This window comes from Rattus norvegicus, chromosome 1, assembly GCF_036323735.1.
Source record: "Rattus norvegicus strain BN/NHsdMcwi chromosome 1, GRCr8, whole genome shotgun sequence".
Taxonomy (NCBI): Eukaryota; Metazoa; Chordata; class Mammalia; order Rodentia; family Muridae; genus Rattus; species Rattus norvegicus.
The window spans coordinates 39,374,120-39,401,510 of record NC_086019.1 but is presented as its reverse complement, the minus strand read 5'-3'; the positions used below and the strand labels follow the sequence as shown (position 1 = coordinate 39,401,510).

The window sequence follows — 27,391 nt, the reverse complement described above, 5'->3', positions numbered from 1 at the left end:
ATGTGTGTGCATGTATATGTGTATGTGTGTGAATGTGTGTGTATGTATATATGTGTGTGTTTGTCTGTATGAAGTTTTATATATAAAATGTAAAAACCATGAAAAACTGGGTAAATAGTATCCATTATTACTGTTCTGTACCATGTTCATAATTCTTTTTTAAAGTTTGTTTTATTAATATTTAATTCTTGTCTGAATATGGGTCAGTGCGTACATGAATGCAGTTCTAGATGTTTGCATGGTGCCAGAGGTAGTTGTTAAGAATGCAACTCACATCAGAATGTAGCATATGCTCTTAATCACTGAGTGATCTCTCCAGCTACACCCATGATTCTACTGTATAATACTCTTTTATTTTATATAAGCATTGATATGAATACACTTTTGTTGGACAGAGTTCTAGAAACATGTTCTTAGACTTCCTTGCTTTGTGTCAATTCTTCATCTTTCCTTCCTCAAACTACCATCACCCTCTTCTCTTCCTTTACCTGCCCTATTATTGTTGCACTCTTTCATGTTGGCAGCTATATTGATTTAAGAGTCAATAGCAATTCTTCAGGATATTTTTCTTACAATATGAAAAGGATAACTCTGGTATACTGTTGAGAAACACATGTTTTACGAGTAAAAACAGTATTTTCAATATCTGAAATTGAGTGGAGTTTCTTTTTCCACACATTGACTGCTAGACAACTAATCTGTTGTGAACACTAGTTATTAGATGATTTGTACTCTGCAACAGGACCAGAGGTAATGACTCAATCTCAAACAAGTTATTACAAGCTATGGTTCCTTGGCAGCTGCTCAGTCAATATTATGCTGCTTTTGTAAACATCGCCTTTATTCTTATGTCCAAATGCCACAAAACATGGGGAAAAATGAAAACATAATGAAATAAAAGCTCCCCCTTTTCACACCAGCCAACTTGCTAGCTATTCACGTTAATTGAAAGTTGCAAAGTGATTTAAATGAGATGAGATTCTGCCCTAAATTTTCATGGATCAAATGGAGGGTGCCTTGGCACACATACTGAGCTTACATTCCTAAGTGATTGGGACATAATTTGTCCAAGAGGAAATCTGGACATTATTCATGATTTGATGGCTAACCTTACAAAATGATAATCTATGTCAAGTGTTCTGCAGTAGCGACTAAATTATTCTTTGGTTATGCCGAATCCCATATCTTTGATGAGGGCTCTTCAAAGCTAGCAGTCTCAAATGCAGTTAAGGTGCATATTTGATTCTCATGACAGCCTTGGGGACTTTATGGAATACCATTTATGGAAGATGTCTACTAAGAATATTAATAGATGATCACTGTGTGAACATTAAATAGGCTTTCACCAGTTGTTATTTTGGCCATTACCTTCATTAGCTGATAGTACTGCAAGTATTTTTAAATAAATGTGGGATTCTAGAAGAGAACAAAGCCTCTTTCCCAGAATCTACCACAATCATAATCATTTTCTACTACCATAGGTCACTGAGAACAATTATGCATAAACCAATGACAATGGTTTTATTAGTTACTTAACATAATAGTAGGTCCACAGACAAGAAGCTGACAAAAAAAAATTTTCCTTCTAGTCCAGTGTTATCTATAACAGTTTTAGTTTACAGCAAGAGACAACCATCATGAATAATCAATATTAGCGAATCATCAATATTAGGGTGCTGCAGGGTCAGGTCTCAGGCAGACATGCTGAGGCTCTGAAGCATTAGCACACTAAAGGACAATGCACAGTACAATGGAATCATGAAGGAAACTGGAACTTTTGGATCAATAGAACAATGGGAAATTCTTATTTGTATAGACTTTCAGGGGTAGGGTAGGCTCCTCCAAATGCCAGAAGTTATAAGACCTTCATAAGATTAATGTTGGAATTCAAAGTTTTCTTTTCCTTTCTCAGAGGTGCAAGGTATGTAGAGAGCCTTTTGAGGCCATTTACTTGGTTCTAGACACATGGCAGGAATTTGATATTATCAGGACAAAAGAAAGAAGCCCAGGGCAGGAATCTGGCTTTGGGCTTGGGTTCAGGAAATGGGCCTTGATAAAGAACATTTACATTTGAGTTAATGCAAAACTCAGAGCAAGCTCCATTGCATCTTGTGTGCCAGTCCTTTTGTCTTGGTCATCCTTACCAGCCCCCAGAAAGGCTGTTACACAATTTTGATTATCACCTTACTTGTTCCTCAAATTAGGACAGATCTTATCATTCTGCTTGTAATTAGAGTGGTATAAAAGCAGAGTGGAAAATGAAACATCTGCTTCAGCCTCAGAACTGGCCGGAGTCATGTTATAGTTTTGTCTGTCTTTTTTTTTTTTTTTTTCAATCCTCACTCCTGCCCTGGAGAACCTGTTGACTGACTGAGCTGGCTTGCTTGTAAGCCTCAAAGTGAGTTTTAACTACCTGAAGACCCCACCCCCCAAGTCAGGCATATGAATGAAGTTCTATGCAAATGCAAGAGATCAGGATCCACCTTCCATCAGCCTTTCCTGCGGAGTGACTGGAAGGTGATCCTGAATGGCTATAGCAAACAGATTTTATACTTTAAGAGGTACAGGTTACATCTGCAAGTTTACAGCTTAAACTGATATGACATACCTTTGAGCTCTATCTGGGAAAAGAGAGTCAAGTGACTCTCCGCCAGTACATTCTGTAGATTTTCAAAAATGTCCCTGCTCCTCCCAAGAACTGAGGATGGAGAGTGGAACTTGACCTAGCCTTGACCTGAGACAGGAAGCTGGTGCTTGGCTTCTGTAAGAACTAGGGCACTTCATGCTGAAAGGCAAAGGAAGACTGCAGGGCTGCAGCCTGCTTTATCAATTCTCTTTCCAGGGAGGAAGATGGCACATGTGTGGGGGCATGTCTAAAAAACAGAGAATGGCCGAGAGCTACAGGCTTTGTGATTTAAACTTTTTCAATAGCATTTTTGCTTGAGTGTTTTCACTAATACAAAGGGGAGACTTTGTGGTTAATCATCAGCTTGAGAACAAAAATAAATATATCACTAAGTAGAGTTACCACAGTCATTTTGACCCAATAGTTTGAAGTAGCCACTGATGACGATATAGTGACCTATTTCATCTTATTTTTGGAATTTATTACATGGCATGATAGTGTATCAGGATGCAGAGAAGAGGCTATCTTAAGCCTCCAGCTTCAACATTACTACTACCATCACTCCTATAACCATCTGTTCCTGCTACTATGTTTCTTTAGCAACAAAAGCATAAGTAACTGTTTTTTTTCCGTTATCATACTCTCTGTCTCTCTCTGTCTCTGTCTCTGTGTCTCTGTGTCTCTGTCTCTCTCCGTCTCTCTCTGTCTCTCTGTCTCTCTCCCTCTCTCTCTCTCTCTCTCTCTCTATATATATATATATATATATATATATATATATATATACACACACTCTCATCAGTAGACAGATCATGGAAACAGAAACTAAACAGAGACAGAGTCAGTAACAGAAGTTATAGTAACAGAAGTTATAGTAACAGAAGTTATAGTAACAGAAGTTATAAACCAAACAAATATCTATAAAACATTTCATCCTAAAACAAAGATATTTATATCTATATCTATATCTATATATATATTTCGTTATTTATATCTATATCTATGTCTATATATATCTTCTTCTCAGCATCAAAGGGTAACTTTTCCAATATTGACCATATAATCTGTCAATAAACAGGCCTCGACATATAAAAGATTAAAAATAACCGCATGCATCCTAACAGATCACCACAGGCTAAGGCTTGTCTTCAATAACAAAAAAACAAAGAAACAAACAAATAAAAAACAAGACTAAACAACAACAAAACACATCTATAATTTCTAGAAGAAATAGAAACAAATACACCAAACAGTATTAGATAGGAGGAAATAATCAAACTCAGGGCTGTAATCAACCAAATAGACACAAAAATAACTATACCAAGAATCAACAAAATAAGGAACTGGTTCTTTTTTAAAATCAACAAGATATCTAAACCTAGACTAATCAGACTAACCAGATTAATCAGAGGGTACAGAAGAAGTAGCCAAAATAACAAAATCAAAAATGAAAAGGTAACATAACAACAAAAACGGAGGAAATTCAAAAAAAATCAGATCTACAAATGCCTATACTCAATAAATTTGGTTAATCCAAATGAAATAGATGATTTTCTAGATAGATGAAAGCACCAAAATTATAGAAGCGGTTATTAAAATTCTCCCAACTGAGAAGTGCCAAAGGCCAGATGGATTTAGTGCAGAATTCAATCAGACCTTCATAGAAGATCTTATACCAATACTCCCCAAACTATTCCCCAATATAGAAACAGAAGGAACACTATATAAATCATTTTCTGAAGTCACAGTTACACTTATACCTAAACCTCACAAAGACTCAATAAAGAACAAAAATCAGACGATTTTCCTTTGTGAATATCGATGCAAAAATACTCAATAAAATTTTTGCAAAATGAATCCAAGAATACATCAAAAAGATCCTTCATCATTATCAAGTATGTTTTATCCCAGGGATGAAGGGATGATTCAATATACGGAAATCTATCATTTTAATCCAATATATAAACACACTCAATGAAAAAAAAAAACTACATGATCATCTCATTAGATGCTGAGCACTCATTTGACAAGTTAAACACTACTTCATGTTAAAAGTTTAGGAAAGATGAGGAATGCAAGACCCATATCTAAACATACTAACAGCAATATTCAGCAAACGAGTATCCAACATTAAATTAAATGGAGAGAAACTTGAAGCAATCCCATAAAATCACGGAGTAGACAAGTCTGTCCACTTTCTGTCTATTTAATATAGTACTAGAAGTCTTAGCCAGAGTAATTAGGCAACAAATGGATGTCAAAGGGATACAAATTTGAAAAGAAGAAGACAAAATATCACTATTTGAAGAAGATATATTAGTATATTTAAGTGACTCCTATACTTCTAGAAGAAAACAACCAAGCCTGAAAAATAACTTCAGCAAAGTGGCTGGGTGTAAATTAACTCAAACAAATCAGTAGGCTTTCTCTACTCAAAAGATATACAGGCTGAGAAAGAAAGGACACTGTTTACAAGAGTCACAAATAATATAAAATACCTTGGTGAGACTCTAACCAAGTAAGTGAAAAATCTGTATGACAAGAATTTCAAGTCTCTGAAGAAAAATTGAAGAAGATCTCAGAAGATGGAAAGATCTCCCATCAACATAAATTGGCTAGATTACTATTGTAAAAATGGCCATCGTGCCAAAAGCAATCTACAGATTCAATGCAGTCCCCGCCAAAATTGCAATTCTTCATGGAGCTTGAAAGAGCAATTTGCAAATATGTTTAGAATAAACAAACAAACAAACAAACAAACAAACAAAAGGGGATAGTTAAAACCTTTCTCAAGGATAAAAGAACTTGTGGGGAAATCACCATCCTAGCAAACAGGGTATATTACATACCAATAGTGACAAAACCTGTTTGGCACTGGTACAAAGATAGGAAGGTAGACAAATGGAATAGAATTGAAGAACAAAATATGAACCTACACATCTATGTTCACTTGATCTTTAACAACGTTTCTAAAATCAAACAGTGGAAAAAAGGTAGGATTTTCAACAAATGGTGTTGGTTCAACTGGTGGTCAGCATGTAGAAAAATGTAAATCCATCAATCCTTATTTCCCTGTACAAAGCTTAAATCCAAGTGGATCAAGGACCTCCACATAAAACCAGATATACTCAAACTAATGGAAGATAGAGTGAGGAAGATCTTCGAATACATGGGTTCTGGGGAAAATTTCCTAAACAGAACACCAATGGCTTATGCTCTAAGATCATGAATTGACAAATGAGACTTCATAAATTTGCAAAACTTGTGTAAGGCAAGGGACACTCTCATTAAGATAAAATAGCAACAAACAGATTGTGAAAAGATCTTTACCAATCCTACATCCAATGAAGGGCTAATATCCAATATATACAGAGACTCATGAAGTTAGACTTGCAGAGAATCAAATATCCTTATTAAAAAATCATGTACAGAGCTAAACAAAAGCTTCTGAACTGAGGAATATAGAATGTCTGAGAAGCACCTAAATAAATGTTCAAAATCCTTAGTCATCGGATAAATGCAAATCACAACTATCCTGAGATTCTACCTCACACCAGTAAGAATGATTAAGATAAAATACTCAGGTGACAACTGATGATGACATGGGTATAGAGAAAGAGGAACATTCCTCTATTTTGGCTGTGACCGCAATTTTTTGCAGTCATTCTGGAAATGTCTGGAGGCTTCTCAGAAAATTGGACATAGTACAACCTGAAGAAGCATCTATCCCACTACTAAGCATATACCCAAAAGATGCTCCAATATAAAACATGGTAACATGTTCCACCACATTGATAGCTGCCTTATTTATAATATAAGGTGGAAAGAATCCAGATGTGTGGTTTAATTACACAAGGGAGTACTACTCAGCTTTAAAAATCCATGACCTCTTGAAATTCATATACAAATGGTTTGAACTAGAAAATATCATTCTAAGTGAGGTAACCCAATCACAGAAAAATACAAATGGTATGCACCCACTCCTAAGTGGATATTAGCCCAAGAGCTCAGATTACCTAAGTACAATCCACAGAAGACTTAAAGCTCAAGAAGAAGGATGACCAAATTGTGGATGCTTTAGTCCTTATTAGAAGGTGGGGCAAATATAGTAATAGGAGAAAATACAGAGAAAAAGGTGGAGCAGAGACTAAAAGAAAGTGCATCCAAAGACTGCCCTGTCTCCGGATACAGCCCATTCACATACAGTCTTCAAACCCAGAAAATATTGCTAATGCCAAGATGTGCATGTTGACAATAGCATAATATAGCTATCTCCTAAAAGTCTCTGCCAGAGCATGACACATACAGAGGCAAATGTTCTCATCCAACCATTGAACTTAGAAAGGGACCCCCATTGTAGGACTTAGAGAAAGGATTGGAAGAGTTGAATGGGTTTGTAACCTCTTAAGAACAACAATATCAACCAACCAGATCTCCCAGGGACTAAACTGCCATCTGAATCATCCTCGAGGAGAGAGCCATGGCTTCAGTTCCATATGTAGCATAGGATGGCATTGTTGGGCATCAATGGGTGGAGAAGCCCATGGTCCTGCCAAGTCTTGACTCCCCAGTGTAAGGGAATGTCAGGACAGGGAAGCAAGAAGGGATGGGTGGACGGGTGCAGGACAACTTCATAGAAGAAGGGAGAGTGAGGAAGGCATAGGGGAGTTATGGACAAATAAAATATATTCAAATAAAAGTAGAAAAAATAGAAAAGAACAATTAAAACAACTCCTTAAATGGTTAACATGTCTATACATGTAGGTAAACAAGAGTATACCCATATTTTAAGATGGCAAAGGAGACAGTTTCAAAATGAAGACAAGTACACGAAGTTTTTTCCTATATTACATTTACAGTTTAATTAAATGTATTTTTCCAATATACATTTACAGTTCCAAGGGAAGAGTGAATGCATTTAGTAAAATCTCACTCAGTTTGTAATATAAAAATGATTGTAATCAAATGATATTTACAAAAATTTTAGCGAGCTAAATATCACTCAAGGAAATAAAAATTTGTCTTACATATGGATCTACATGATACTTTCAGTCAAACTAAGTTAATAAGGCTGGAATGATTGCTCTTTTGAAGTTTACCTCACATTCACAAAGAGTTAGATTGTACCCCAGATCATATAAATCAGGAGTATAGAGTATAGATTTTACCTATAATCCGAACACTTAGATAGAACCATAGTGATCAATAATTAAAGCTACCCTCTAAGTACAAGGCTATCCTGTGATCCATGAGATTCCCTTTGAAAATAAGAACCACTACATAAATAACTATATTTTTTTGACTTTCAACCTCTATCCTGACCCCTTCTCAAATTCATGGCTTATTTTTCAGTTATTATTCTTACATATACATACATACATACATACATACACACACATACACACCCCTATACCCTGACACACACATCGATCAGTTGACAAGTGTAGGCAACTTGGTAAGGTAGAGTAGGTCTGAGACTCCAGAAACTTGCTTACATATGTGAGACTATAGGTTCCTTTCTGCTCCCTGCCAGATTCTTGGCCTGGAACACGTGCCATACTCTCTACAACGGTCACATAGTTGAAAACGAGGTTCTCAATCCTAATGAGGAACCTAGAGGCCCTGAATGTTTACTGTATAAGTTACTTTTCCTGAAAATTTCACATTGCAAAAATTATTTAATCTTTGGGCCACCCTGAGAAGTTGCTATGCATCCATTTTTCCATGATAGACAGTCAATAAATTGTATGCATAAACATAGACTATCTCTTTCATCAAGAACCACTGTGGACAGCAAAGAGAAGGCCTTGTCCTAAAGATCTATAGTCTATGAATCCCATAGAAGTCCTCCCTGTGCTTACTGACAACTGACACTAAACTACTTAAAATCACCAATGAGCTAAGCCGGAACTCCCATTTCAGCAGCCCTAAGATAGAAGTTGTCCTCAGCCCAAGGGCCCCCAATTATCCTGGCTTCAATATAGCCTGTGAATGCCCACTCCCACATACATATACTTCTGTGTGGTTATCCAGTGGCAACTACAGGCTTAGAAGTAAGGGAACCTCAGCTTTGCACCCTATCCCCATCTTATACTTCTTTCTTTCATGCTCTCTGTCATGTATGGCACTTCCCTGAATTCAGCAGCAGACTGCAAATAAAAGCAGTCAAGGTCATCACTAAATGCCTCTCCAACTGACTTGCCGAATACCCCTATGGCAGGGTGGAACACAGGCCACACAAACACACACACACACACACACACACACACACACACACACACACACACACAGAGTGAGAGAGAACAAAGACACACAGACACTCATACATATGAATATATAAAACTTGCTGTATTCCATTAGTGCTGCTTGTGTGGTTATGTGATTATGTGTTTAGACCTAAACACTTTGAATTAGCTTGTGTATCTTGAGTCTTATACCAAGAGAAAACAGATTCTCCCTCTCTTGCTATCAATTAATTGAATAGAGCTATTTATTTTTGTGGTTTGCCTTGGAGATATCTGTATTTTAATGCTAATTTCACTGCCTCAAGGACAGCTACCTAGTCACATAATCAGGACTCAGGTGACTTCACCAGAAACTTCTCCCCATTGAATTTGCAAAATACAGGTGAGGAGCAGGTACAGGACACAAGGAGGCCTGGCATTGGATGAGACGGAAGGATGGGCAGGAGAGAAGTATGAAGGAAGAAGAGGAGACTGGAACGGAAAGGAGGAAGAGACAGGATGGACAGGGAGAGGAGCCAAAGAACAACAATGGAGGCTGATGTTAAGATTCTGCTCTGTGTATATACAGGTTGTTATTAATGTCCTTAGGTGATGGATGTGTATTGGGCTTTGTATGTTTAGATGGGCAATTATATCTTATCAATCGGGACAAAGGTTATTGTGTTGTGTTTTCTTTTATGTGACAGTTTGAGTGTAGGAAAGTGGCTGGAGACACTGAGCCACCACTGAAGAATTAGCATGTGTTTCCGCCAAAATATCTAGCAGATATCTTGGGGCACTGCAGTGCTGAAGCTAGCGAGGTAAAAGACAACCATACTTTTATATATAGATACACAACAACAGTTTACCAAGAGTTAATGAGATTTATCCCATCATGTTTTTATATCAGCAGATATTGTCATAATACAGGTATTGTTTACATGACCTTATTGTTAATGTTTCCTTACCTCCCTGTCACACATGAAAGAGATTTTCTCATCACAGAGATCCTTGTCCTTGGATCTTACAATTTTTCCATGCCGTCTTCTTTGGTGTGTGTGTGTGTGTTCAGTGTTAGTCTGGTGTTACTTTGGTTACTACGTATTCCCAGTGCTAAATTCTGTATCTCTGATTTCCCCCAAGACAATTGAATTCTTAAGTACACCAATTTTGTTATGTAAACACTGCTCTCCAATTTAAAGGTTAATGAAAGGTTAGATCCTATGACTGGGCAGTAGAGAGAAAAAGGGGGATTTGATAATTGAGGAAGGTGTCTCACAAGAGACCATGGGATGAGAAGAAAGAAGGAGAGGCACACCATGAGAGGTAATGGACATGAGCATGTAACCAAGAGATGCATGTAACAAGGGAAATATGTTGGTTTGAAATTTAGAATAGTTAGAAAACCTGACAAATCTAGTCTTACAGTTTGTAAATAAAATACTGGGATTATGTATCTTTTGGACAGGCTAGCTACAGTAAATAATTATTTTAAAATGTTTATGTGGGGTGGGGTGCCCTTTCAGAGTAAATATAAATATTTTCTATGTTTATTCAATCATTTTTAATATTCTTCATTCATCTTTCCCTCCTAAATTAAAGTCCCCTCTATACATGGGGAGGGTAGAACACAGGTATGTAGGTGAAATGGAAGATTGCTCTCATTTAGTCTATAGATTGTTAGAGAGTTATATTATGAATGGCATTATAATTATTTTGTCAATCCTCCAATTCTTCCATGTACTGCACAATAGCAGCCCAAGAAAGGTTCAAGAAGTAGTCTGGCTCATTGTAGATTATTTGACTTATAGTGTAAAGAGCTGTGTTCAACAATTATTTATGTTGAGACAGTAGTAGGCAGGATTGGACACATGGTTTAGTGGGCAGAATCAAAATATGATGCCTTGGCTTTTGGTACTGAGCATCTATGAAGACCCAGATTATGCATGTCTGTAACCTTAGCAGTATGCATTGATACAAAGGGAACAAAGACAAGTATACCCCTAAAATTTGCTGGACTTATGGTCGAGCTGAGTCTGGAAACTCTAAAACCATTCTCAAAAGATAGATAGATGATAGATAGATAGATAGATAGATAGATAGATAGATAGATAGATAGATAGATAGATAATGAAAATAAGATGCACTGTGCTTGATTCTCATCTCCAAACTTGTCATACATATATACAAGAACTTTGTACACGAAGGCATACACATGTATAAAACACAAACACACACACACACACACACACACACACACACACACACAAGAAAGTGACAGTCACACATATATGTATATGTATTAATCAGGATTGTCACTGAAGGGTATTTCAGAAGTTATCAAAGCTTTGGTAAGAATGGGATTGTCTCAAGAGTTATTTAGGCACGAGAGAGCTGATCTAAATGTTGAATTAAAAATAAAATAAAATGCGTCTCTTTTTTAATTCAGGAGCCATTTAAAAGAGCAGATTAATTGAATTTTAAAAATAGCCCATCCTGCCAATCAAAATTAATTTTCAGTTCCTGGAACATTTGTCATAATAATGAAATGTTTGGCTTAGGAGATTAAAGAACAATGAAGAGAGGAAAAGGCAGTGTCACAAACCTGGGAAGGTAAATACATATGTGAAGATTAAAGTACCCTAGGGATGAATCAGTACAACAAAAAGTACAAAAGAAACATTGAAATACAACAAATGGTGGGTAAATTATTGCATTTTTAACCTTTCACATTATCTAGTTCAAAGGTCTATATCTAAAGCATAATGTAAAATATGAAATGTTTCAATTTGTATTTTAATTGAGCAATAATTTTTAATACGTCCATCATCTTCTAGAATGTTACGCTAGATACAGACAGTACTATGACTCAATGCCTGTTCTGGAACTTCATAATGTCCATAACAGTTAGGTTAAGAAAACAGGCTACACAAATGCAAAAATCCTTTGAAGGATGCATGTGAAATCTGACAGAAAGATTATTGTGGCTGCCAGTTTAAAATGACCAAATCATTACGATAACCTTGGAGGTTCATTTCTTGGTATATTTCCAAACTTCTTTCTGGGTCAGCATTCTTCAAAAGAATGCATATTGAGATAAGAGAACACAATGGACTGTGGAATTTTTTTTCCAGTGAAATGTAATCTCTTGTTCTTGGAAAGAATCCCAGGGACTTAAAAATAAATTGTGAGTTTAGATCTGAGTTCAGTTCATCATGCTTGCATAGCAAGGGTTATGACCCACTTAGATATCTATACAACCTGGAAAATTAATTTTTAATGTTGGATAATAAATATCATCATATTTGAAGTATCCAACTTTCTTTAAGTCACAGCAAATATCTTTCCTGACTTCTCTCTGTACTTCACTAATAGTTCTGCTTGCTCTCATATTGTTCCATTAGTTTCAAAATTGCTCCAGAGCATCACGACTTCACATACAATTTTACAAATACTCAATAGGGCATTAAAAGGCATTTCTTCCAAAGCCTTATTTAAGGAATGCAGAAACACTTCCTTGGAAGTCTCTCAATGGTCTTTGTTTGCTTGTCATTTGCTTTGAGTGTCCTACATGCCTGTGCCTAAATCAAAGGAACTGAAAAGAACTTATTCCGAAGCATAGACATTGGCTATTATGTGAATAATCTCTAGTCCTGGTTGGTGAGAAATATGGTACAAACTGGATACTAGAGAAGAATAATAGTATGCAGTGTTTGACAAATGAATTTCCAAACGGCTCATTCTTTCCATCTTCTTTTCATGCATTTGAGGTATGTTATTGTAGTCCATAGACAGGCTGAATTCTCTTGAATACTTTCTTCACTAGGCAGAAACAGTTGTGTGATTGTGACCCTCCAATGATTCAGGAGGCTTTGTCATTGATACAGCAATTGAGAAAGGATACAGCCCAGTATTTGAGAACAACTACAGGTCCAGCTTGCAGTTTCTACCTCATCTCTAGTGTGGGTGTGGGAGCTTCATGAAGCATGTCCATCCGCTCAATTTATAGAAGCCATATCACAATAGAAGACACTGTTAACAATTTTTTGCTCTTTGAAAAGTACATACTGTAGACTAGTTCTCTATTACTGGCGTGAGATGGGCTCCAAAACCCCATAGTTGATTTCTGTAAGTAGGAGTGTTGGTAAAAATATATATTTCAATTAATGTCTTAAATGAATGAGCCTGGGATGGTTTCAAATTTTATTACAATACTGCTTATAGGATTATGCTTTACTTAGCTTTAACTATAAACTTTACACCGTCACAGAAGTAGGCAGTTTTACTTTAGGGATTGACCAGATCAGACAGACCCCTGGAAAATAATGTTAATGGTTAACTGATACAGAAAGGCCCAGCCCACTGTTATTGGTACCATTCCCTGGACGTGTAGGCCTGAAATGTGGAAGTTCAGACAACCAGCAGGAAGCATTGCTTCATACTCATTGCTTGAGTTCCTGCCCTGATTTTGGCATAGAAGTGTCACACATAAATCCTTTCTTCTTCCAACTATCTTTTGGTCAAGGTGTCCTATTGATTAATTGATTGATAGATCAATTGATATTTTTTCTTCATAGCAAAAAAAAATAAAGGAAAAGAAGAACTGTATTTAACTGTTAAACCATGTATCAGTTGTTTATATCTGAAAGTTTTTACTCAATAGTTTTAGGCTGTGGTTGACCATAAGGATATGGAATTAAAAAGCAAAGCTGTACACGAATACTGCTTTGTCAAGTACACATGCCTAGCAATAATGAGCCAGTATAGCTGTTTCACACCAAGAATGGGTTAATCAAGGCCTCACACATAGTGAAGAATAATGGCTTAGGACTTGACAAATTCACATGCTGCTGTATTAATCTATGACTTTCTTGATTCTCAATTTCCAGACACAGTCAAAGATACTTCAAATTTGTATTGCCCATAGGACTTAAAAGGATTTCATAGCATCATAAACTGATTTTTATCTAGAGAATTCTTCGATGTAGACAGTTATCCTTTGCAATGTTGGACTTTGAGGAATGTATTTATACCTTACTCGCTTGATAACAGTTGCAATCACTTTTGTAACAATTGGGATTTTTTTTAAGGCAGCACATATTCCTGTTAGCATCATATATCCATGTGAACCACAAGATATTTCACTTCAGGATATGGTTAAATTCCTCACCCCTTAAGTAGGTCATGACACAAGAAAGTTGTTTTATTTTTCAGTAAATTATGAACAAAGGTTTTGTAGTTTAAGAAATACTTAAAACCAATGTATTAGTCACTTTTTTGTTAATAAGTTCAAAAATAACATAAAGAAGAGTTTATTTAGGCTGAGATTTCCCGGGGAAACTGTTAATTATAATAAGAATGGCATAGCTGCAGGAATGTGAGCCATCTTGACATTTTGATGACTTCTGCAGTCAGGAAGCAGAGAGAGATGAGTGCTGGTGTTCAGTCACTTTCCCTAAAGTATTTAGTCTAGGTCATTAACTAATGGCTTGATGGATTTCATAGGTAAGTTGAGTCTTTTTAGCCCAGTTAGCCTAATCTACATAATACCACACAGGTCTGCTTGTTTTTGTTTTTGTTTTGTTTATTCTCTATCCTACAAATTAAAATTAACAATATAATAATTCAGTCTCTCTGTTCCACCTAGACTTTATGTACTCTTGCATACAATCAACATGAACTTCAAGCAATGAAATAGTGTAACTGGAGGATAGTTACCTGGGGTTTTTTAGACACTGACATATGACAGATACACATTGCTCTTTGTTGTTGTTGTTGTTGTTGTTGTTGTTATCATTATTATTGACTGTCATTAGAATTTAGGGAATCATTATTAGACTATCAAAACCTAGTCTCAGTAAAAGAGACAGTCACATTCTGAGATTATCAGTGTCACCCTTCAGTTGGTCTTCTATGATGCACATTCTTGTTCTGTGCATAGATATTTAGGGACAGGGAGATAGCTCTCTGTGTATATTGGTACCTACTCAATCATGAGGACCTGAGCTTGACTCCCCAAAGCTTATGGAAAGCCAGTCATATCAGTACGATGGTACAATCGTAATACTTGCAAGGAAGAGAAGCAGAAGCAAAAAAAAAAAAAAAAATTCAGAGGCTTGAGGATTATGTTTAAGAAAAATTTTGTACCATGTAGCATCTTCTACCACACTCAAGTTGTACAACACACACTACAATGCAAATGTCATCAATATATCTTTTAGCTTTCGGCATCTCACTCAACTTTCATACACACACACACACACACACACACACACACACACACACACACACACATACACACATCAGGGATTTTTTTTTAATAGGTTAGCTCTTCCTGGTACTGTGTCCAGATGTAGCACTGATCTGGAATAATTGACTAGTAAAATGAAATTTATTTATGCAGAATAAACAAGTGATGAGTTTGTTTTTAGTATTCATTCTTTTTTTTTATAATTTCTTTTTCTTTTTTTTTTGTTTACTTGAGTATTTCTTATTTACAATTCAAATGTTATTCCCTTTCCCTTTTTCTGTGCAAACATCCCCTCCCCTTCTTTATGGATGTTCCTCTCCCCACCCTCCCCTATTGCCACCCTCCCCCCAACAATCACATTCACTGGGGGTTTAATGTTAGCAGGACCAAAAGCTTCCCCTTCCACCGGTGATCTTTCTAGGATATTCATTGCTATCTATGAGGTCAGAGTCCAGGGTCAGTCCATGTATAGTCTTTAGGTAGTGGCTTAGTCCCTGGAAGCTCTAGTTGCATGGCATTGTTGTTCATATGGGGTGTCGAGCCCCTTCAAGCTCTTCCAGTTCTTTCTCTGATTCCTTCAACGGGGGTCCTATTCTCAGTTCAGTGGTTTGCTGCTGGCATTCACCTCTGTATTTGCTGTATTATGTCTGTGTCTCTCAGGAGAGATCTACATCTGGCTCCTGTCGGCCTGCACATCTTTGCTTCATCCATCTTGTTTAGTTTGGTGGCTGTATATATATGGGGCACATGTGGGGAAGGCTCTGAATGGGTGTTCCTTCTGTCTCTGTTTTAATCTTTGCCTCTCTATTCCCTGCCAAGGGTATTCTTGTTCCGCCTTTTAAAGAAGGAGTGAAACATTCGCATTTTGATCATCTGTCTTAGGTTTCATGTGTTCTATGCATCTAGGGTAACTCAAGCATTTGGGCTAATAGCCATTTATCGATGAGTGCATACCATGTGTGTTTTTCTGTGATTGGGTTACCTCACTCAGGATATTTTTCCAGTTCCAATCATTTGCCTACGAATTTCATAAAGTCATTTTTTTTGATATCTGAGCAATATTCCATTTTGTAGATGTACCTCATTTTCTTCAACCATTCCTCTGTTGAAGGGCATCTGGGTTCTTTCCAGCTTCTGGCTATAATAAATAAGGCTGCTATGAAGGTAGTGGAGCACGTGTCTTTTTTATATGTTGGGGCATCTTGCGGGTATATGCCCAAGAGAGGTATAGCTGGATCCTCAGGCAGTTCAATGTCCAATTTTCTGAGGAACCCCCAGACTGATTTCCAGAATGGTTTTACCAGTCTGCAATCCCACCAACAATGGAGGAGTGTTCCTCTTTCTCCACATCCTCTCGAGCATTTGCTGTCATGTGAGTTTTTGATCTTAGCCATTCTCATTGGTGTGAGGTGAAATTTCAGGGTTGTTTTGATTTGCATTTCCCTCATGAGTAAAGATGTTGAACATTTCTTTAGGTGTTTCTCAGCCATTCGGCATTCCTCAGCTGTGAATTCTTTGTTTAGTTCTGAACCCCATTTTTTAATAGGGTTATTTGTCTCCCTGCGGTCTAACATCTTGAGTTCTTCGTTTATTTTGTATATAAGCTCTCTATCAGTTGTAGGATTGGTATAGATCTTTTCCCAATCTGTTGGTTGCTGTTTTGTCCTAACCACAGTGTCCTTTGCCTTACAAAAGCTTTGCAGTTTTATGAGATCGCATTTTTTGATTCTTGATCTTAGAGCATAAGCCATTTGTGTCTTGTTCAGGAAATTTTCTCCAGTGCCCATGTGTTCGAGATGCTGGCCTAGTTTTTCTTCTATTAGCTTGAGTGTATCTGGTTTGATGTGGAGGTCCTTGATTCACTTGGACTTAAGCTTTGTCCAGTGTGATAAGCATGGATCAATTAGAAGTCTTCTACATGTTGACCTCCAGTTGAACCAGCACCATTTGTTGAAAATGCTATCTATTTTCCATTGAATGGTTTTGGCTCCTTTGTCACAAATCAAGTGCCCATAAGTGTGTGGGTTCAATTCTGGGTCTTCAATTCTGTTCCATTGGTCTATCGGTCTGTCTCTGTACCAATGCCATGCAGTTTTTATCACTATTCCTCTGTAATATTGCTTGAGTTCAGGGATAGTGATTCTCCCTGAAGTCCTTTTAATGTTGAGAATAGTTTTAGCTATCCTGGGTTTTTTGTTATTCCAGATGGATTTGCAAATTGTTCTGTCTAACTCTTTGAAGAATTGGATTGGTATTTTGATGGGGATTGCATTGAATCTGTAGATTGCTTTTGGTCAAATGGCCATTTTTACTCTATTAATCCTGCCAATCCATGAGCATGGGAGATCTTTCCATCTTCTGAGATCTTCCTCAATTTCTTTCTTCAGAGTCTTGAAGTTCTTATTGTACAGATCTTTTACTTGCTTGGTTAAAGTCACACCGAGGTACTTTATATTATTTGGGTCTATTATGAAGGGTGTCGTTTCCCTAATTTCTTTCTCGGCTTGTTTCTCTTTCGTGTAGAGGAAGGCTACTGATGTATTCGAGTTAATTTTATACCCAGCCACTTTGCTGAAGTTGTTTATCAGCTTTAGTAGTTCTCTGGTGGAAATATTGGGATCACTTAAATATACTATCATATCATCTGCAAATAGTGATGTTTTGACTTCTTCTTTACCAATCTGTATCCCCTTGACCTCCTTTGTTGTCTGATTGCTCTCGCTAGAACATGAAGAACTATATTGAATAAAAAGGGAGAGAGTGGGCAGCCTTTTCTAGTCCCTGATTTTAGTGGGATTGCTTCAAGTTTCTCTCCATTTAGTTTAATTTTAGCAACTGGTTTGCTGTAGATGGCTTTTACTATGTATAGGTATGGGCCTTGAATTCCTATTCTTTCCAGGAGTTTTATCATGAAGGGGTGTTGAATTTTGTCAAATGCTTTTTCAGCATCTAATGAAATGATCATGTGGTTTTCTTCTTTCAGTTTGTTTATATAATGGATCATGTTGATGGTTTTCCGTCTATTAAACCGTCACTGCATGCCTGGGATGAAGCCTACTTGATCATGGTGGATGATTGTTTTGATGTGCTCTTGGATTCGGTTTGCCAGAATTTTATTGAGTATTTTTGCGTCGATGTTCATAAGGGAAATTGGTCTGAAGTTCTCTTTCTTTGTTGGGTCTTTGTGTGGTTTAGGTATAAGAGTAATTGTGTCTTCATAGAAGGAATTCGGTAGTGCTCCATCTGTTTCAATTTTGTGGAATGGTTTGGACAATATTGGTATGATGTCTTCTATGAAGGTCTCATGGAATTCTGCACTAAACCTGTCAGGACCTGGGCTCTTTTTGGTTGGGAGACCTTTAATGACTGCTTCTATTTCTTTAGGAGTTATGGGGTTGTTTAACTGGCTTATCTGTTCCTGATTTAACTTCGGTACCTTGTATCTGTCTAGGAAATTGTCCATTTCCTGTAGTTTTTCGAGTTTTGTTGAATATATGTTTTTATAGTAAGATCTGATGATTTTTTGAATTTCCTCTGAGTCTGTAGTTTTGTTGAAAGATCCTCACTCAAGTCTCGGTGTGGCGTGCCCCAGGAAACACGAGAGACTGATCTTGATGTAAAAGCAAGAGGCCGCTTAATAATAACGGAGCTCCGGGCCGACGCGTATCTCACGCAGGAGACAGAGGAGTCGACCCTGAAGCTCAAAAGTCAGGGGTTTATATAGGGAAGGCTAGGGGGTTTGGCACAGTTACACACAATTGGCTAATTACTGGCGTGGCTATAAGTGATTGGCTCATTTAAACATGGCAGTGAGATTACAGCATAGCAGGAGAGTACGTGTTGACTGGAGCATACAGGATTTTAGAAGATAGGCGCGTATCAGGGTTTGAAGGATATCTTGTTAAGGTGTGATTCTGAGTAAGCTGAGGGAGGTGCCTTTCTGCCAGATGGTTTGGGCCAGTCCTGATAACTCGGGCTGGTTCCTGCATTCCTTTTCTTTATCTTTATGGTCTGTTAGTCCTAGCAGCAGGGTGGGGCTGCCTGGACTTGCTTTTCACAGTATTTAGCCCTAGGTTCCTGGATTTTGAAACTTATTCTTTTAATTTCATTTTTTAAAACCTTAAATCTGTATAATTTTCCTTTCATTCCCTTCTTCTACTAAGTAATTCTAATCTTAGAATTTTGATATCAAGTCTCGTATTTGGTCTCACCAGTGTCCCTCAGGTCTGTCTCAAATTGAACTATAGGCTGGTATTGTCTCTGTATGATCATGAGCTTTACTGCGTCTATCTGGTTCTGAATAAATGCTATGCCTTTGTTAATTATACAGGGATCAAAAATTAGAGCTAGGCAGACAAGAAGCACAGGTTCAGCCAGGGCTGAAAACAATGTGGTCATCCATGGTGACTGGGAATATCATGACTTGAACCACCCTTTTTGTGTCTCTCTCTCTCTCTCTTCCTTTTTTCAAGTCTTTCTCTGGCTTTCTGTAAGCTATCTTCCACTAACCTCGTTTTGTTTGTATAAAAACAACATTCTTCCTTAAGGGCAGCACATAATCCTCCTTGCTGTAAGAAAAGGAGGTCTAGTCCTCTCCTATTTTGTAGGACTACCTCAGAGAGAGAAGTAACTGAATCTTTAAGATTTTTTAGGCCCAATTGTAGCTCTTGGATGTCTCTATCAACTGCAGCACTAAGCTGACTATATTGTTGGTTAGAATTGATCAAGGAGGTAATCCCTGTCCCAGCCCCTGTGGCTCCCAATCAAAGAATAACTGCCAAAGTAATTGTCGTTATGGGTTCTCTCTTAGTTCTGGACAGAGTTCTGGCCCCTTTTTCCCATAATCCTAAAAACTCTTCAACCTCATAAAAAATTAGGTGTGGAAGAAGGGCAACCTGTACACAATAATCATGTTTTAAAAGAAAAGCTTGGGTAACTATAAAGGTAGTCAATCCTGACGAGCAAGCAAGGTAGGTGTTGTTAGAAGTTGAAATATATTGAAAGGAGCTATTTACCAACAAAATCTGATGACCAACTTTTACCAGGGCTTTTGGAGGCAGCATGTTGGGCCCAAGGAGACACAAACCTAGGCATGAGACCTTACTGAGAGTCAGATCCTGTTTTTCCGGTGGGCTCCACCGTAAGCTAGAGGTATCATTAGTAAACAATAATCTTTTCAAATTGGCAATTCCCTCATAAAAGGGTGGGGTGGAGGAATAACAAACCCAGCATTCTTCTAACAGCGTGAAGTTGGCCTCATGAACGGCTTGTATTGAGGCATTAACTAAAGTCAAAACGAGATGAGCGGTAGAGGGGGGGCCTGCAGGGAGTGTAGGTTGAAAGATGGAGTGGGGAGGAGGAGCCCGAGGGGTGACAATGCCAGCAGATATCTTTCTAGGACTCTGGGCTGGGTTATTCTGGTGTAACTCTGAATTAGGACCCACAGCAACATTATTTTGCTGATTTGGAATATATTTAAGTAATCTTATTTTAAAAGTTAGTCCAGGATTCTTTCCTTTTAAATATAGGCGCAGGCCCCACTTGTATCCACGGCCTTCCCAGTGTTGTTCTTTCCCTGTCTCCGTGAACGATATAACCAAAGGATTGCAGCAATTATGAACACAGTTTCGGTTAAGGGGTGTAGGTCCCGAATTAAGTTGTTGGGTCGGGGGGTTCTTCCTCTTAACCGTAATATAGTCCCAACTGGCGGATGGGTTCCAGTAAGTATCACCAGTCGGCTTACATCCCCAAGAGGCACAATAGTAGTCTGGGGTATAGCCACATTTTGTGGTCAGGGAGCGATCTCTGTGTGGCCCTGGGCAGACATATATGGGTGCCATAGTCAAGTATGTCCTGGCTGCAGCATTATAGCATCCTGGGACAGTGCTATATCTCTGTTGGGTGTCTACAGGTTTAGATTGGGGCAAATAGTGATCGGGGTGCCCCATGTAGTGTCTGCTCCTAGGGCCAACCGACAGAGGTCTACTTCTAAATTAGACCAAGGCGTGGTGGCAGAGACTATGGAGAAGGAATTTGCAATGTCCCCCGCTTGGTTAGTAATAACCCAGGTAAAATTAAAGATTTGATACGGGGAGGCACTTACAACTGTAAGACATAAAAACATCCATGGAGAAAGCATCCTTCTTCTCATCTGAAAATCAAGCACAGTTAAAGACCTTCCTCGGGCAGATTGAAGTCTCTGGTGAAAGGTCGCCCCTAGGACACAGGCGTAACTTAAGAGGATTAGTAGTCTTTTTCAGCGTCCATCTATCTGGATCAGCTTCAGGGGGTGCTCTCTTAACGTGAGACGCATGGACCCAGGTGGGAATTCCTTCAACTTTGACCACGGTGGGCGTCGTCAGCAGTACCAGATATGGTCCTTTCCACCTCGGCTCCAAGTTTCCTGTTCGATGTCTCCTCACTAAGACGACGTCTCCCACTTCAAACTGGTGCAATGCCTGTGTATCACCAGCAATATAGGTTTCTCTTAATTGTGTCCATATCTCTTTTCTTACTGTCTCTAAGGCCTTGAGCCGAATCAAGAGGTTGGAAGAGGGAGAGAAAGAGATGTCAGGGCTGATTTTATCTGTTATAGACATATAAATGGGTGGAGGAGCTCCAAACATCAATTCAAAAGGGGTCAAACCAAAAGGGCCCGGGGAATTTCGAACCCTAAATAAGGCATAAGGGAGAAGGACTGTCTAATCATTTCCGCCGGTCTCTAAGGCTAATTTTGTCAAGGTCTCTTTTAATGTTCTATTCATTCTCTCTACCTGTCCTGAACTCTGGGGTCTATATGCACAGTGTAATTTCCAATTGGTCCCCAGTTGCCTGGCCACTCCCTGACTTACCTGGGAGACAAAAGCAGGCCCATTGTCTGACCCGATTACCTTGGGTACCCCAAAACGGGGTAGGATTTCTTCCAGTATCTTCTTGGTCACCACGTTGGCAGTCTCGTTTTTGGTAGGGAATGCTTCAACCCAGCCTGTAAAAGTGTCTATAAAAACTAGTAGATATTTATTTCCATACCGGGCAGGCTTTACCTCCGTAAAATTAGTTTCCCAATAGGTTCCGGGTCTATCTCCTCTCAAACGGCTTCCTTCTAGGAGCCTGTTGGATCCATCATTAGTAAACGCACAGGCACGGCAGTTTTTGACCAGATTTTCGGCAGCCTTCTTTAATCCAGGAATATAGTAAGGGGACCTTTTAACCAATTCTATTAACTTTTTAGCCCCCAGATGGGTAAGGCGATGTATATCAGCCAAATATTCTCGCCCCTCTTCTTTGAGAGTCCTTTTGTCAGTCTCTTTGGTCTCTGGTTGAAATTTAGTTTTTATTGTCAAAGTCATAGGTCCCTGAGCTGCCTTCTTTGCCTCCTGGTCTGCCATTTGATTTCCTTTTTCTATGGGTCCGGTCCCTTTTTGGTGTCCTGGGCAATGTATTATTGCCACTTTATGGGGCAAGTGAACAGCCTCTAGCAGGCTAAGGATCTCTTCTTTATTTTTAATGTCTTTTCCAGCAGATGTTAAGAGTCCACGCTGCTGGTATATTGCCCCATGGATATGCGCTGTAGCAAAGGCATACCGGCTGTCTGTGTAAATATTAATAGTCTTTCCTTTTGCCAGCTTTAGGGCCTGGATCAATGCAATAAGCTCTGCTCTTTGGGCCGATGTGCCCTCAGGCAGACTGCTGGCCCATATGACAGCCTTTCCATCCACCACCGCTGCCCCGGCCCTCCTCTTACCTTCTACCACGAAGCTGCTTCCGTCGGTGTACCAAGTCATTGTCCCTGGCCATGGTTGGTCTGTGAGGTCTGACCGGACTCCAGTTTCTTCTGCCAACACTTCCTCACATTTGTGTATAGGGGCTTCACCAGCCTCAGGTAACAGGGTAGCAGGATTGAGGATAGCTGGGGGGGGGGGGCAAAGTTCACTCGTTCAGTCAGCAATACTCTGGTAGCGAGTCATCTGGGTGTTGGTCATCCAGCGGTCTGGTGGCTGTCGGATAATGCTCTCAAGCGAGTGTGGAGCCACTATCATAACACTCTGTCCCATAGTCAGCTTGTCAGCGTCTTTGACCAGTATAGCTGTTGCTGCTATGGCTCGTAAACAGGAAGGCCACCCACTAGCCACAGGGTCCAGTTTCTTTGATAGGTAGGCCACCGGTCATTTCCAAGGCCCCAAGGCCTGGGTTAGGACTCCTCTGGCCACGCCATTTCTCTCATCAATATATAGGATAAAAGGTTTACTTAGATTTGGTAGGGCTAGTGCCGGGGCCTGCAGCAGCACCTTCTTGAGAGTTTCAAAGGCCAATTGATGGTCTTTAGTCCAGGTGAACTCTCCTTTTTCTTTAGTTAAGGGGTATAGGGGGGTTGCCATAGTCGCGAACCCTAGGAGCCACAGTCTACAGAAACCCGCAGTGCCCAGGAATTCTCTCACCTGGCTAGATGTGGTCGGGGTTGGAATCTGCATCACCGTCTGCTTTCTGCCCTCCGTGAGCCATCTCTGTCTATCTCTTAGGGTATATCCCAAGTAAGTTACCTCCTGTTGGCATAACTGTGCCTTTTTGGCGGAGATCCGGTATCCCAGTTCGCTTAGCTCAACCAGGAGGTTTTGAGTCCCAATTTCACAATCTTTGTGAGTTTCCGCAACCAGTAGAAGGTCATCAACGCACTGCAAGAGAGTTACCTGTGTATTTTTGGCCCGAAAAGAGGCCAAGTCTCGGTGCAGAGCCTCATCGAACAACGTGGGTGAGTTTTTGAATCCTTGGGGCAGCCGCGTCCTTGTAAGCTGTCCGACTTGTCCACTCTCGGGGTCGCGCCATTCAAAGGCGAACAAGGGTTGGCTGTTGGGATGTAATCTCAGACAAAAGAAAGCATCTTTGAGATCTAAGACAGTGTACCATATCCGCTCAGGTGGTAGCATGCTGAGTAAGTTGTAGGGGTTTGGCACTGTAGTATGGATGTCCTGGACCCGCTTATTAACTTCTCTAAGATCTTGCACTGGGCAATAGTCATTGGTCCCTGGCTTTTTTACGGGGAGAAGGGGGGTGTTCCTGTTCCATGGAGACTTGCATGGAACCAGAATTCCTTGTTGAATGAGTCTGGTAATGTGAGGGCGTATGCCCTCTCTAGCTTCCCTACTCATGGGGTATTGTCGGACCCCAATGGGGGTGGCTCCAGACTTAAGCTCAATTACCACTGGGGGAACTTGTTTTGCCATTCCCATACCCCCCTGTCTTGGCCCATGCTCCAGGGAATCGGTTAAGCCAGTCTTGGATTCCCTCGGGAAGTCTCGGTTTATTTTGGTAGAGCTGGTATTCTCCTAATTGTAGAGATAGTGTTAGGGCCCGAGGCTCTCCTATTCCCCAGGATACCTCTGGTTGATGAGAGGCAAAAGTTATGTGTGCCTTTAATTTGGTCAGCAAGTCTCTCCCTAGCAGGGGCATAGGACACTCCGGTATGACTAGGAATGAATGTGTCACTCTGTTCCGTCCTAGATCCACTGTCCGGGAGGTATTCCATGGGTATGATTTTTGCACAGTGGCCCCCGATCACTACACTCTTTTCACCCCTTTTTAATTTTCCCAACGGTGTCCGCAGAACAGAGAACTCAGCGCCCGTGTCGACCAGAAAATGTATAGGAGTCCCCTCCACGTCTAAAGTTACCCTAGGCTTGGGGAGGGGGACGGAGCCCCGTCTCCCCTAGTCTTCATCATCTCCTAGGGACAATACTTTTACCTCCTGTTTCTTCTTGGGGCATTCACGTGCCCAGTAACCAGTATCTTTGCAGACTGCACACTGATTTCTTTCTAGACGCGGTCGATCTCCTCTGGGCCTCCTTGATCCCTGCCTTCTTCCATCTCCCAGGTTCCCTAGCTGTCTAGTCCCGTCTCCCCTTTCTCTCTCTCCTACTGTGGCCAGAATCCTAGTCAAAACTTTCTCTTGTCTCTGATCCCTTCTATCTTCGTCTTCTCTCTTTTCTCTTCTCTCTCTCTCTAACTTCTCTTCCTCTGTCTCTCTCTTATGATACACTTTCTCTGCCTCTCTCACCACATCTCTTATTGTGTAGTCCTGTAGCCCCTCGATCCGTTGTAACTTCTTTCTAATGTCGGGGGCTGACTGTCCAATAAAAGCCATAATCACTGAAGCCCGTTGTCCCTCAGACGTTGGGTCAAACGGGGCATATCTCCTATATGCCTCCATAAGCCTCTCTAGAAAAACTGAAGGGGGTTCTGTTGCCCCTTGCATGACCTCCCTTACCTTAGCCAGATTGGTGGGCCGATGTGCAGCACCTCTGAGACCCGCCACCAGAGCCCGGCGATAATTGGACAGTCGTTCCCTACCTTGTGCCGTGTTATAATCCCAATGGGGTCAGGTCAGTGGGAATCCTTCCTCTATCTCGACCAGGGTCTGGACTGGTCGCCCAGTCTCGTCTCAGACATTTTTCCGAGCTTCGAGGAGAATCCTCTCCTTCTCCTCGGTGATGAAGAGGTTTTGTAGGAGTAGTTGGCAGTCGTCCCACGTCGGCTGATGGGAATACATCAGTGACTCAATTAGGCTCATGAGCCCTCTGGGGTTCTCAGAGAAAGAAGGGTGGTTAGTCTTCCAGTTATAAAGATCGGAGGAGGAAAAAGGCCAATACTGTAATAGCTGTAAATCGTTTTGGTCAGTAGGGGGAGCCCCGACTGCTCTGAGAGGGAGTGCTACGGTCAAATCTCCTGGTCCTTCCGGGAAGGCTCCTCGACGGCTTCTCGTTCCAGCTGAAGGCCCTCCTCCCCCAATTCCTTGAGCCATAGGAGGGGCAGAGGGCAGAGCCATGGGAGCAGCCGAGGGCTGGGGAGCCTGAGGGTATGGAGGGGGCTGTGGGGAATCAGGCCACTCAGGAGGCTCTTCAATCTCGGGGTAGATCTTAGGGGGATGCGCAGGCAGCGGGCTATGCCTGCTCTCTTTCTTAGGTTCCGGTTTTGTTTTCTCCTTCTCATCATCTTCCCGGACCGTCAGGATCTTAGTGCCGGGGCGGAGGGGTGGGAGGAATGGACGGACCCACGGGGGTGGGGATCGTGCCAAGTCCTCCCACACTACGATGTATGACTGCTGGTCCGGGTGAGACCCCGCTTCTTCCTGAAGAACAATAGCCTTCACGGCCCTGATGGTTAGTAAATCAAAAGTCCCCACGGATGGCCATCCAACACCAAACGTGGGCCATTCCGAGGAACAATAAGTCAGCCAAGGTTGTTTTTTAACTACCACTGATAGGTTCCATCCTCTCGCCCTAACGTCCATCCAGTGGTCTTGAGTCAAAGACAGAGGGGTTGTCACAGTCTGACCCATTATAAAGAACAAGTACAGGGACAACACGAAGACAGAGACGAAAATCACCAAAACGTTCAGACACGCTCACCTACGTTGGGACTTATACAGCCGGCCAAACGCTACCTCAGATGGGGTGGGATTCCGCATCAACTCCCGCCTGGGCAAAAGGAGCCCTCCGTCTCCTTGGTTCCAGAAAACCACAGTCAGGTCCTCCTGACTGCCCACTGTCGGGCTCTCCTGACTGTTCTCTGCCCGTGGAACGTCTTCCAAGGCTCGAAATGCAGAAGCAGCTGTACAGAGTGGGATTCCACGTCCATTCCCTCAACACGGAGTGGGATTCCACATCCACTCCCTCAACACGGGGCGGGATTCCACATCCACTCCCTCAAAACGGGGTGGGATTCCACATCCACTCCCTCAACACGGGGCGGGATTCCACATCCACTCCCTCAAAACGGGGTGGGATTCCACATCCACTCCCTCAACACAGACTGGTACTGAGATACGCACATACACACACACACACACACACACACAGCGACCGCAATTTTACATTCAGCACTCACACCAACGTACCTCCAAGGGGTCTTTGGGTCCCCAGGGGCTACGCACCGATCCTGGACGAGCCCCCAAATTGAAAGAACCTCGCCCAAGTCTTGGGGTGGTGCGCTCCAGGAAACACGAGAGACCGATCTTGATGTAAAAGCAAGAGGCCGCTTAATAATAACGGAGCTCCGGGCCGACGAGTATCTCACGCAGGAGACAGAGGAGTCGACCCTGAAGCTCAAAAGTCAGGGGTTTATATAGGGAAGGCTAGGGGGTTTGGCGCGGTTACACACAATTGGCTAATTTCTTGCGTGGCTATAAGTGATTGGCTCATTTAAACATGGCAGTGAGATTACAGCATAGCAGGAGAGTACGTGTTGACTGGAGCATACAGGATTTTGGAAGATAGGCGTGTATCAGGGTTTGAAGGATAT

At 40.6% G+C, this 27,391-nt stretch overlaps 1 pseudogene across 1 annotated transcript; it reads right to left on the bottom strand.

The window, feature by feature from the left end:
* Positions 1-21,255: 21,255 nt before the first annotated feature.
* Positions 21,256-26,429, bottom strand: LOC108349732 (uncharacterized; annotated as a pseudogene). The gene has a single exon (XR_005497950.2). The product of XR_005497950.2 is annotated as an uncharacterized LOC108349732 (transcript).
* Between the last annotated feature and the right edge of the window lie 962 nt (positions 26,430-27,391).